At 37.4% G+C, this 12,543-nt stretch overlaps 1 protein-coding gene across 5 annotated transcripts in view; it reads right to left on the bottom strand.

Annotated features, from left to right (window-relative positions):
• The window catches only part of STX2 (syntaxin 2), a 65,796-nt gene that overhangs the window by 17,941 nt on the left and 35,312 nt on the right, over positions 1 to 12,543 (bottom strand). The window lies entirely within an intron of this gene.

Genomic DNA, 12,543 nt, shown 5'->3' with positions numbered 1-12,543 from the left:
AGTACCTTACATCCCAAATCACTGGGACACTCATTTTTCTCTAGTGATCACAGATCTTTCTCCAGAAGGGACCATAAGCTGGGACATAAAACAAGCCTCAAGAAATTAAAAAAAAAAAAAAATTGAATATACTTAAAGAACATTCTCCAACCACAATGGAATACAAATAGAAGTCAATAATTTTTGAACTCTAACTCCACTATTTACTTCCTACATGATAAAAAATACACAAACTCTAAGGACAAATCAGTGGTTTTGAACTCAATGTAAAATATGTAATTTTAGACAACTATATAAAGGTGGGGGAATGAAGGAGTATAGGAACATAGTTTATGTGCCCTATTGAAGTGAAGGTGGTATCAAAGAAAAACAAGATTGATAGGGATTTAAGAGGTTAATTTTAAGCCCCACAGTAAACACAAAGAAATTATCAGAGAATATAACCATAGAGATGAAAAGTAGAGTTTGGGTTAAGAGAAATGGGGGAAGGGGCAATGGGGAGTTAAGAAAGGAGTGTAGGGTTGCTGTTTGAAGTGAAGGGAAATTTCTAGTAATGGATGGTGGGAAAGAGCATTACAACATTCTAAATGTGATTAATCCCACTAATGGAAGGCTAGGGAGGGGGTGGAATGGGAAGATTTAGGCTGTATATATGTTTCCACAACTGAAAAAATAAAAAATAAAAAAGACAGTCTAACTAGACGACAACTGAATGCTAAGGATGAACTTGGATGGGATTGGAGGATAGAGGACAGGTGGCTCGAAGGGACACAGTTGAGACATAAGGAAAAGGAAATATAGAATGTAAGCTTTGTATCATTGTTGAACCTCTTATACTTCTTAGCTGTGCTTAATGGAATTACATAAGAGAATGTTCTTGTTCATGGGAAGTGTATACGTGAATTATAGCTTATGTTCAAGGATGTGTGCAGCTAACTCTCATACATTCAGAAGACAGAGCAATAGATGATGGATGATAGATAGCGAGGGAGGGAAAGAGTGATGTGACAGCATGTTAAAGTTGGTGGATTGAGCTATCGGGGGAAGGAGGTCAGGGAATGATGGAATTCTGTGTATGGGGCTAGTATTGTTTTTGCAACTATTCATGTAACTTTGAATTTATTTCAAAATAAAAAAAAAGACAAAAGGAAAAAAAGTCATATAGGAGAAAAAAAGGAGTTATAAATATATAATTTATACTGCTTTTATATTTACCTATGTAGTTTCTTTTACTGGTGTTCTTTGTCTCTTCGTGTGAATTCAAGTTACTGTGCAATGTCCTTTCATTTCAGGGAAGCACTCTATGTAGCATTTCTTATAGTGTAGGTTGCTGATGATAAAGTCTCTCAGTTTTTGCTTATTTGGGAATGTCAATTTCTTTTTCACTTTTGAAGGAACAGTTTTGCCAGATATAGAATTCTATCACTGGCAGTCTTTTTCTTTCAGAAATTTGAGTATGTTATCTCCTTCTGGCCACCACAGTTTCTGATGGGAAAAGAGCTGTTACTTTTATTGAGGATCCCTTGTATGTAACAAGTCTTTCTTCCTTTGATGCTTTCAAGACTCTCTCCTTGTCTTTGCCTTTTGACACTGATTATGATGTGTCTAGATATGGATCACTCTGAGTTTATCTCACTTAGAGTTCACTGAACTTTTTGGATTTATAAATTAATGTTTTTCAACAACAACAACAAACAGAGTAACAATCCTAGGAAACTTTTTTACTTTTAGAGAGGAACCTAAACTTTTGTTTGACCAAGACTTAAAAATTTTTTAAAGATAGACCTGGGCAAAACTACTTTCTGTTTTCTTTCTGACAAAAACACATTTTTAAGATTTTATATTAAAAGTTACTAAAATGATTTTAGAATTTTTTTCAGGCAAACTTCTTACAACATACAATTACCATTAACTTCAAACTTGTCAGAATGCTAAATTTAAAACACTTTAGTCAATGCATTTTGAAACAGTAATAAACAATCTTTTGACAAGGATTATTGGAACATATAGGTATTACATTTTTCCTCCCCTAAAAAAACACAATGATTTAATTTTGCATGAATTTTGAAATTCATGAAGGTATTCTGTCACCATAGTTTTGTCAAATTCTTTAGAGGCATATTGGCTTCATGTATATGCCCACTATTATACGGTACTGAAAGGGTGAAGCCAGGCATAAGCTTCACAATCTTGTATAACAGTTATTAAATTAGAATATTTGAGGGGGATTCCTAATGTTCTTGCCATTTGCACACCATGGCTGCTTCTCTATGCTCATCTTTTTTATGTATCATAAGGCAGCCTCCTCAGCAGGCGTGGAACACATTAAGAGGATATGGGCTGCAACTCCCAGAGGTGTAAATCTCCCTGACAACGCGGGATATGACTCCTGGGATGAATCTGGACCCAGCATCGTGGGATTGAGAACATCTTCTTGACCAAAAGGGGGATGCAAAATGAGACGAAATAGTTTCAGTGGCTGAGAGATTTCAAATGGAGTCGAGAGGTCACTCTGGTGGACATTCTTATACACGATGTAGATAACACCTCTTAGGTTTTAATGTATTGGAATAGCTAGAAGTAAATACCTGAAACTACCAAACTCCAACCCAGAAGTCTGGACTCCTGAAGATGATTACATAATAATGTAGATTACAAAGGGTGACAGTGTGATTGTGAAAACCTTGTGGATCACACCCCCTTTATCTAGTGTATGGATGGACGAGTAGAAAAATGGAGATAAAAACTAAATGACAAATAGGGTGGGATGGGGGATGGTTTGGGTGTTCTTTTTTACTTTTATTTTTTATTCTTATTCTGATTCTTTCTGATGTAAGGAAAATGTTCAGAAATAGATTGTGGTGATGAATACATAACTATATGATCGTACTGTAAACAGCTGATTGTATACCATGGATGATTGTATGGTTATGTGAATATATTTCAATAAAACTGAATTTAAAAAAAAATGAGAATTAACTGTTTACCCGGAGGAACTAGAGAAAGAACAACAAACTAACCCCAAAGCAAACAGAAAGAAAGAAATAATAAAGATTGGAGCAGAAATAAATCAAGAACAGGAAAACAATAGAGAGAAGCAACAAAACCAGGAGTTGGTTATTTGAGGCTATCGAAGTGGGGGGGGGGGAGGATGCAAATAAATACAATCAGAAATGGGAAAGGAGATATAACTACTGACCCCACAGAAATAAAGGAGATAATGAGAAGATACTATGAGCAACTATATGCCAATAAACTAGACAACTTAGACGAAATGGACAACTTCTAGAAAAACATGAACAACCAACATTGACTAGAGAAGAAATAGACAACTTCAACAAACCAATCACAAGTAAACAGATTGAGTCAGTCGTCAAAAAGCTCCCAAAAAAGAAAAGCCCAGGACCAGATGGCTTTGCATGTGAATTCTACCAAGCACTCAAGAAAGAATTAGTACCAATCCTGTGTAAACTCTTCAAAAAAAATTGAAGACGAGGGAAAGCTACCCAACTCATTCTCTGAAGCCAACATCACCTTAATACCAAAGTCAGACAAAGAAATCTTAAAAAAAGAAAATTATAGACCAATCTCTTTAATGAATATAGATGCAAAAATCCTCAACAAAATACTAATACATAGAATCTAGAGGCATATTAAAAGAATCATACACCATGACCAGGTGGGATTTACTCCAGGTATGCAAGTCAGGTTCAACACAAGAAAATCAATTAATGTAACACACCACATCAATATATCAAGTGGAGGAACCACATGATCATCTCGATCGATGCAGAAAAGGCATTTGACAAAATTCAACATCCTTTCTTGATGAAAACACTTCAAAGGAAAGGAATGGAAGGGAACTTTCTCAATATGATAAAGGCAATATATGAAAAACCCATGGCTAATATCAGACTTAATTAAGATCAGGAACAAGACAAGGATGCCCACTGTAACCAGTGTTATTCAACATTGTGCTGGAAGTTCTAGCTAGAGCAATTAGGCAAGAAAAAGAAATAAAAGGCATCCAAATTGGAGAGGAAGAAGTAAAACTTTCACTGTTTGCAGATGGCATGATCCTATATGTAGAAAATCCAGAAAAATCTACAGCAAAGCTACTAGGGCTAATCAATGAATATAGCAAAGGGGCAGGCTACAAGACCAACATGCAAAAATCAGTAGTGTTCCTATACAAAAGTAATGAACAACAGGAGGAGGAAATCAAGAAAAAATTCCATTTACAATAGCAACCAAAAGAATCAAGTATTTAGGAATAAACTTAACCAAGGCCACAAAAGACCTATACGCAGAAAACTAAAAGAAACTGCTAAAAGAAATCAAATAGGGCCTTAAAAAATGGAAAAACATACCATGTTTATGGATTGGAAGACTAAATATAGTTAAGATGTCAATTCTGCCTAAACTGATTTATAGATTCAATGCAATACCAATTGAAATCCCAACTTACTTTGTAGAAATATAAAAACCAATAACTAAATTTATTTAGAAGGGCAGGGTACCCAAATAGCCAAAAATATCTTGAGAAAGAGGAATGAAGTGGGAGATCTCACACCACTTGACTTTGAAGCATCCTACAAAGTTACAGTGGTCAAAACAGCATGGTACTGGCATAGACAGATATACTGAACAATGGAATCAAACAGAGTGTTCATAAATAGACCTTCTCATCTACAGACAACTGATCTTTGATAAAGCAGTCAAGCCAAAGCAACTGGGACAGAGCAGCCTCTTCGATAAATGGTGTTTGGAGAACTGGATATCCATATCCAAAAGAATGAAAGAGAACTCCTCTCTCAAATCTTATACAAAAATTAACTTGAACTGGATCAAAGACCTGAACATTAGCATTAAGACCTCAAGACTTCTAGAAGAAAATGTAGGGAAGTATCTTAAAGATTGTATGGTATTTTAATTTTTTATCTGTTTTATTATTCCTTAAAAATTTTTTTGGAGTAATGAATATGTTCAAGTGCTGACTGTGGTGATGAAAGCACAACTATATGATGATACTGTGAACAACTGATTGTACACTGTGGATGATTGTATGGTATGTAAATATGTATATATAAAATTGCAGGGAAAAATATAAAGAGAGGAATACAAGTGTTGGAGAAAACATGGAGAGAGGAATGTACCTATTCACTAGTGGAAGTAGAATAGTGTAGCCTATCTGGAGGACACTGTGGTGGTTCCACAAGAAACTAAGTATGTGGGTGCCATAAGGTCCTGCCACCTCATTATGGGGTATACACCTGGAAGATCTGAGAGCAATGACACGAATGGACATTTACACATTGGTGTTTATGGCAGCAGTATCAAGATTTGCAAAGGATGGAGATGGCCTAAGGTACATCGACCGATAAACAGAATGGTGTATGCATACAATAGAATATTGAGCAGCTGCAAGAAGGAATGAAGCTGTGAGACACTCAACTACATGAATGGATCTTGAGGACAGCATTTTGAGTGAAGTACACCAGAAATGAAAAGACAAACATTATAATGCCTCACTATTATGGACTAACTATAATGTGTAAACTCTGAGAATTGAATCTTAGAGCACAGTTTATCAGGGGAAGGCTTATTGCAATGGTCCCTAGATTGTAAGCTCTTGCAGCAGTCACATCTATTCCTGAGTTGTAATGGTTATCTCCAAATTCTGAGATGCTGAGCTCTTTGTGCATAACCTGGTAGGTCTCTGGAACTTTGGGTGTCTGTGTGAAACCTGAGACTCAGAGCTAGAGCTCTGCAGCTATGAATGTCAGTATTACCTCATACAGCAATGGTTAAAAAAGCTGAAAGAGAGTCCAGACCTCAATTACAGATATGAATGAAGCGGATCTGGTTAAAACTAAGGCAAATCATGCCAAAGGGTAAAGGATGAGACTGACTGTGTTTTTAAACTTCAACTTCTGTGTGAGACCAAGGGAAGAGATATTTATTTGGTGCAGGATCTATATTTTCTGCAGCACACTAAATAATTCAACTTGTACAGTTGGTTTATTCAAACACCACAACTACATGGAACTTTGAATAGGAAGTGAGATCTGATAGGTTTCTATGAGTCATGTGAAATAGTGATACATCCCAAAGTAATCTGGGCAGAGAATAAAAATATATTTGCAGGGCCCCCCTGAGGAACTGGGGGAAAGTGTGGAAATGTTGGACGTCCCCACCTGGATTATTACTGGTATTCTCACAAACATTGAGGACTAACAATATAGTAGAATGAGCCTTCAATCCTGGGGCTTGCTCTTATGAAGACTGTTACTGCAAAAGAGAAGCTGAACCTACTTAAAATTGTGCCTAAGACTCTCTCCCAGAGAGCCTCTTTGTTGCTCAGATGTGGCACGCACTCTCTCTCTTTCTCTCTCTCTAAGCCAATGCAGCAGGTGAACTCACTGTCCTCCCCACTATGTGAGACATGACTCCCAGGGGTGTAAATCTCCCTGGCAATGCGGGACATGACTCCCAGGGATGAGCCTCGACCTGGCACTGTGGGACTGAGAAAATCTTCTTGACCAAAAGGAGGAAGCAAAATGAAACAAAATAAAGTTTCAGTATTTGAGAGATTTCAAATGGAGTCAAAGGTCACTCTGGAGGGCATTCTTATGTGCTAGTTATCCCTTTTTAGTTTTTAGTGTACTGCAATAGCCAGAAGGAAATACTTGAAACTGTCGAATTGCAACCCAGTAGCCTTAATTCTTGAAGACAAATGCATAACTATGTAGCTTACACGGTGTGACTGTGATTGTGAAAACCTTGTGGCTCACACTCCCTTTATTCAGAGTATGCACAGATGAGTAGAAAAATAGGGACAAAAATAAATGAAAAATAGGGTGGGATAGGGGGGTGTAATGCTTTGGGTGTTCTTTTCTACTTTTAGTTTTATTCTTATTTTTATTCTTTTTGGAGTAAGGAAAACGTTCAAAAATTGATTGGGTGATGAAAACACAACTATAGGATGGTAGTGTGAACAACTGATTGTACACCATGGATGACTGTACGGTGTGTGACTATATCTCAGTAAAACTGAATTTTAAAATTTCTGCTGACCCCATAGAATAAAAGAGATCATAAGAAGATACTATGAATAACTGTACACCAACAAACTAGGCAATTTGGATGAAATGGACAATTTTCTAGAAACATAAAAACAACCCACACTGACTCCATAAGAAATGCAAGACCCAAACAAACCAATCACAAGTAAAGAGACTGAAACAGTGATCCAAAACCATCCAACAAGGAAAAGCCCAGGACCAGATGGCTCCAAGGAGAATAAATGCCAATCCTGCTCACACTCTTCCAGAAAACTGAAGAGCAGGGAACACTAGCTACGTCATTCTATGAAGCCACCATCACCCTAATACCAACACCAGATAAAGATACTACAAGAAAGGAAAATTACAGATCAACCTCTTTAGTGAATATGGATGCAAAAATCCTCAAAAAAATCCTTGCAAATAGAATCCAACGGCACATTCAAAGAATTACACAACATTATCAAGTGGGTTTTATCCAAGGTATGCAAGGGTGTTTCAACACAAGACAATCAATCTAATAACCACATTAACAAATTGAAGAAGAACCACAAGATCATCTCAATGGAAGCAGAAAAGGCGTTTGACAAAATCCAGCATCCCTTCTTGATAAAAAACACTTCTAAAGATAGGAATAGAAGGAAACTTTTTCAACAAGAGAAAGAGCATATATGAAAAACCCATAGCTAACATCATACTCAATTTGAGAGGCTGAAAGCTTTCCCCTTGAGACTGGGAACAGTCACCACTGTTATTCAACATTGTGCTAGAAGTTTTAGCTAGAGCAACTAGGCAAGAAAAAGAAATAAAAGGCATACGAATCAGAAAGGAAGAAGTAAACTTTCATTATTTGCAGGTGGTATGATCCTATACCTAGAAAGTCCAAAAAAGTGTACAACAAAGCTACTAGACCTAATAAATGAATTCAGCAAGAGGCAGGATACAAGTTTAATATGCAAAAATCAGGAGGGTTTCTATACACTAGTAATGAGCAATCTGAGGAGATCAGAAAAAAATATCCATTTACAATAGCAGATAAAAAGAATAAAGGAATATACTCAGGAATAAACTATCCAAGGATATAAAGGACCTGTATTTAGAAAACTACAAAGCATTGCTAAGAGAAATCAAAGAAGATCTAAATAAATGGAAGGACATTCCATGTTCATGGATTGGAAGACTAAATACCCTTTAGATGTCAATTCCACCAAAATCGAGTCACATATTCAATGCAATCACAATCAAAATTCCAGCAGCCCAGTTTGCAGAATTGGAAAAGCCAATTATCAAAGTTATTTGGAAGGGTAAGGGGCCCAAATATCCAAAAACATCTTGAAAAAGAAAAATGAAATTGGAGGACTCTCACTTCCTGACTTTAAAGTATGTTACAAAGCTACACTGATAAAAACAACATAGTATTGGCATAAAGATAGACATACTGACAAATGGAATAGAATTGAGAGTTCAGAAACAGACCCTCTCATCTAAGGTCAATTGATTTTGACAAGGCTGCCAAGTCCATCCAACTGAGACAGAGCAGTCTCTTCAACAAACGTGCTGGAAGAGCTGGATATCCAAAACCCAAAAAATGAAAGAGGACCCATATCTCACCCCTCGTACAAAAATTAGCTCAAAATGATCCAAGACCTAAGTATAAGAGCTAGGACCATAAAACTCCTAGAAGAAAATGTAGGGAAGCATCTTCACGATCTCATGGTAGGAGGTGGTTCTTAGACCTTACACCCAAAACACAAGGAACAAAAGAAGAAATAGGTAAATGAGATTTCCTCAAAAATGAATGTTTTTCTATTTCAAAGGACTTTGTCAAGAAAGTGAAAAGGCAGCTGACTCAATAGAAGAAAATATTTGGAAACCACATATCCAGGATATATAAAGAGATCCTACAACTCAATGATAAAAAGACAAAAAAAAAAAAATTTTTAATGGACAAAAGACCTGAATAGATATTTTTCCAAAGAGCATATATAAATGGCTAAAAAGCACAACATCACTAGCTTTTAGGGAAAGGCAAATCAAAACCACAATAAGATGTCATTGCACACCTGCTAGAATGACCACCATTTAAATAGCAGAAAACTGCAAGTGTTGGAGAGGATGTGGAGAAACAGGCACACTCATTCACTGTTGGTGGGAATGTAGCATGATGCAGCCGCGGTGGAAGACAGCTTGGCAGCTCCTCCGGAAGCTACATATAGAACGGCCATATGACCCAGCAACCCCACTACTAGGTATATACCCAGAAGAACTGAAAGCAGAGAAGCGAACAGAGACTTGCACACCGATGGTCATGGTGGCATTATTCACAATTGCCAAAAGATGGAAACAACCCAGTGTCCCTCAACCAATGAACGGATAAACTAAATGTGGTATACACCTTTGATGGAATATTATGCAGCTGGAAGAAGAAATGGAGCTATGTTGCATGTGACTACATGGATGAACCCTGAAGACATTATGTCGAGTGAAATAAGTCAGACACAAGAGGACAAATACTATACGGCCTCACTAACATGAACTAACTATAACTAACAAACTCAGGGTGTGAATATCTACAACATAGGTCACCAGAAGACAGAATGAGGACAGAGAATGGGGAGCTGATGGTTAATTTCTGCAGAACACGTAATAATGTTGATTGTAAATGTTCGGAGATGGATGGAGGTGATGGGAGCACATAATAGTGACTGTAATTAACAGCGATGATACGTGGTGTGATTGTGGTTGAAAAGGGAAGTCTAGGGTCGTGAATGTCACTAGAAGGAAAGCTAGGGGATGAAATATGGGACTGCACAACATAGTGAACCCTCTTCAGGGTGAAAATGTTCTAGAACTCACTTTGGTGATGGATGCACAACTGTGAATATACTAGAAGACAATGATTGTATACTTTAGATGGACTGTATGGTATTTGAATTTCAGTAAAATGGCTTTAAAAAATTAAATAGATAGCTATCATAATAATTAAAATATCATTTAATGTGAATGTTCACAGCAGCATTATTCATAACAGCCGCAAAGTGAAAACAACCAAGTGTCCAACAACTGAAGACTGGACACACAGATGTGGTCCGTCCATACAACGGGAAACCATGCAGCCATGAAAAGGAGGGAAGTGCTGAAACCTGCAGCAACGGGGAAGAACCCTGAACCATGCTGAGTGAAAGAAGCCAGCCACAGAGGACCACATGCTGTAAGGCTTTATTTATAAGAAACATTCAGAACAGGTAAATCCATAGAGACGGAGAGCAGACTGGGGATGATAGGGGCAAGAGGGAGAGAGAATGGGAGTAACTGATCATGGGGACAGGGTTTTGGTGGGGGGTGTGATGAGAATGTTGTAAAATTGATTATGGTGATAGTTGCACAGCTCTGAATATACTAAAAAAAAAAAAAGAACACACACACACACACACACACACACACACACACACACACACTGAATCGCATACTGTAAATAAACAGCATTCACAGAGTATGTGAATTAAATCTCAATGAAATTATTAAAATGTCATTTAATGGAAATAGTCAGTAAATTGCAAAACTCATTTACTTAATGTTATACTATTTTTGGGGAGAGAATTCTCAAGCAAATTAAAAATCTATTCAAAACAGGCCTATAAGATTTCGAGTTTTTCCTTGCTTTTTAAGGAAGATGAAATTTGTTTTGAAACAGTTTAAAATATAATCATCAATACTAAAAAGCTGTTCATCTCTCATATTATCAAAGCTCTTCCCATTTCCACCAACATAATTTAAAAGTTGTGATTACTAAGTCAATTTCTACTAAGTCAATTTTTACTGATTAACTATTATATAAAGAAACAGCCTGGTGTTATGGAGCATAAAAAGTAATAAACATTCACAATTTCTTATCCACAATTCTGAAATCCAAAATGTTAAGAAAACTGTTTTTTTTTTCCTAAAATTGGTGCTAAAATCCATTTCGTGGCAAAATCTGACCTAAACCAACTTGAGGCTATTTACAATCTTAATTTATCCCACTTATTGTGAATATTCATATGCTTCACTGGAGATACACTGATGAATTTGATTCTAGGACAGAGTCCAGACCCAGCAGGGTATTATATAATACACATCATATCTACTGTAGTATCTTCCTAAAATCTGAAAAATTCTGAATTGTGAAACGCAATTTCACAATTCACACTTTATCTGATAAAGGCCCCTGCCCCTAGGAACTCACTCACCAGTGAAGAAATAAAGCAGAAACATGAAAAGATGTCCTGAAACACAAGGTAAGAAATCTGTCCAATGACAGGGCGGATTTAAGGACCAAACAAAAGGGGAAAAAATACTTCTAGGTGCAGAGAGTTAAAGAAAGCCACACAAAGATTTAGAATTTAACAGACCCTAAATAATTATTTTTAAAACTGCCAATATGTGTATGATATTTTGTTTATAAAAAAAAAAATACCCTATTGCGTTTGATATATGAGACTGATTTCAATAGGGGAAATGTTGGAAAAGAAATACGGTGAGCAGGGATGAAATAACTCAGGAAAGCTTTTTAGACCCGTTGTGACTAGATTGCATGATTCGCATGGAGGAGGGAAAACGGGATGACACTTAGGGAAGGGGGAGTAAGACCTAAGGAACTCTGAGCTAAAAAGGATTTTATGTCATATATGAAAACTCTCAAAATTCAGCCAGTAATTTAGGTGCCAACCATGACTCCCTCACTTTAAAAACTATCTTAAATAGCAACAATTCACTAAAGTAGTTGTTTTAAAACAATTTATAATAAGAAAACAATATGATCAACATTATGATTGAACCTCCACTTCCAGCCAAGATGGAAAGCAGGGACTGCGTTTGCCCTTCCACTGAAATAACCAAAACCAAATAAAATCTATGAAACACTGGTTTTTCAAGACACAGGCAATGAAGAGTGAATCCTGAGAGAAGAAAAACAAACGAGTCTCCAGGCTGCCGCACGGCAAGGGGTAAGCCAGGTGGGGCCAGTGGACTCCCCCAGTGGGGCGCACACAGCCGAGAGGCAGCAGGAGTCCACAGCACGGGGTGCTAGAGAGGAGAGAGAGGCACAGGGGGCACCCTGGAGATCGGCAAGGGTCCCCTAGAGGACTCAGTGGCCCTGACCAGCACACGTGTGTGCAGGGCCACTCAAAGGGTCAGAGGAAACAGGGCTGGGAACAGTGCTGTTCCCACAGCCAGACCGGAGAGCTCCATGATTCATGGTTACTGGGTAGGATGCTCAGACAGCCTCAGTCGGGAGGCGTTACACGTCCTCGATTAAAAGGTGCACTGGTCCCCCTGAAAGTAAGACTTCAAAGACTTTCTAGAGATGAAAATTACAATGCCCAAGATGAAAAATGCACTGGATGGGATTAAAGGCAGATCAGGCAGGGAAGAAAAGATTTATAAACTTGGAGACATTGAAGACATAGCAATGGAAACTATCCAATGAAACACATGGAAA

Source organism: Choloepus didactylus, chromosome 23 (genome assembly GCF_015220235.1).
Source record: "Choloepus didactylus isolate mChoDid1 chromosome 23, mChoDid1.pri, whole genome shotgun sequence".
Taxonomy (NCBI): Eukaryota; Metazoa; Chordata; class Mammalia; order Pilosa; family Megalonychidae; genus Choloepus; species Choloepus didactylus.
The sequence above is the reverse complement of the archived record's forward strand: the minus strand, read 5'-3'. Positions and strand labels throughout refer to the sequence as shown.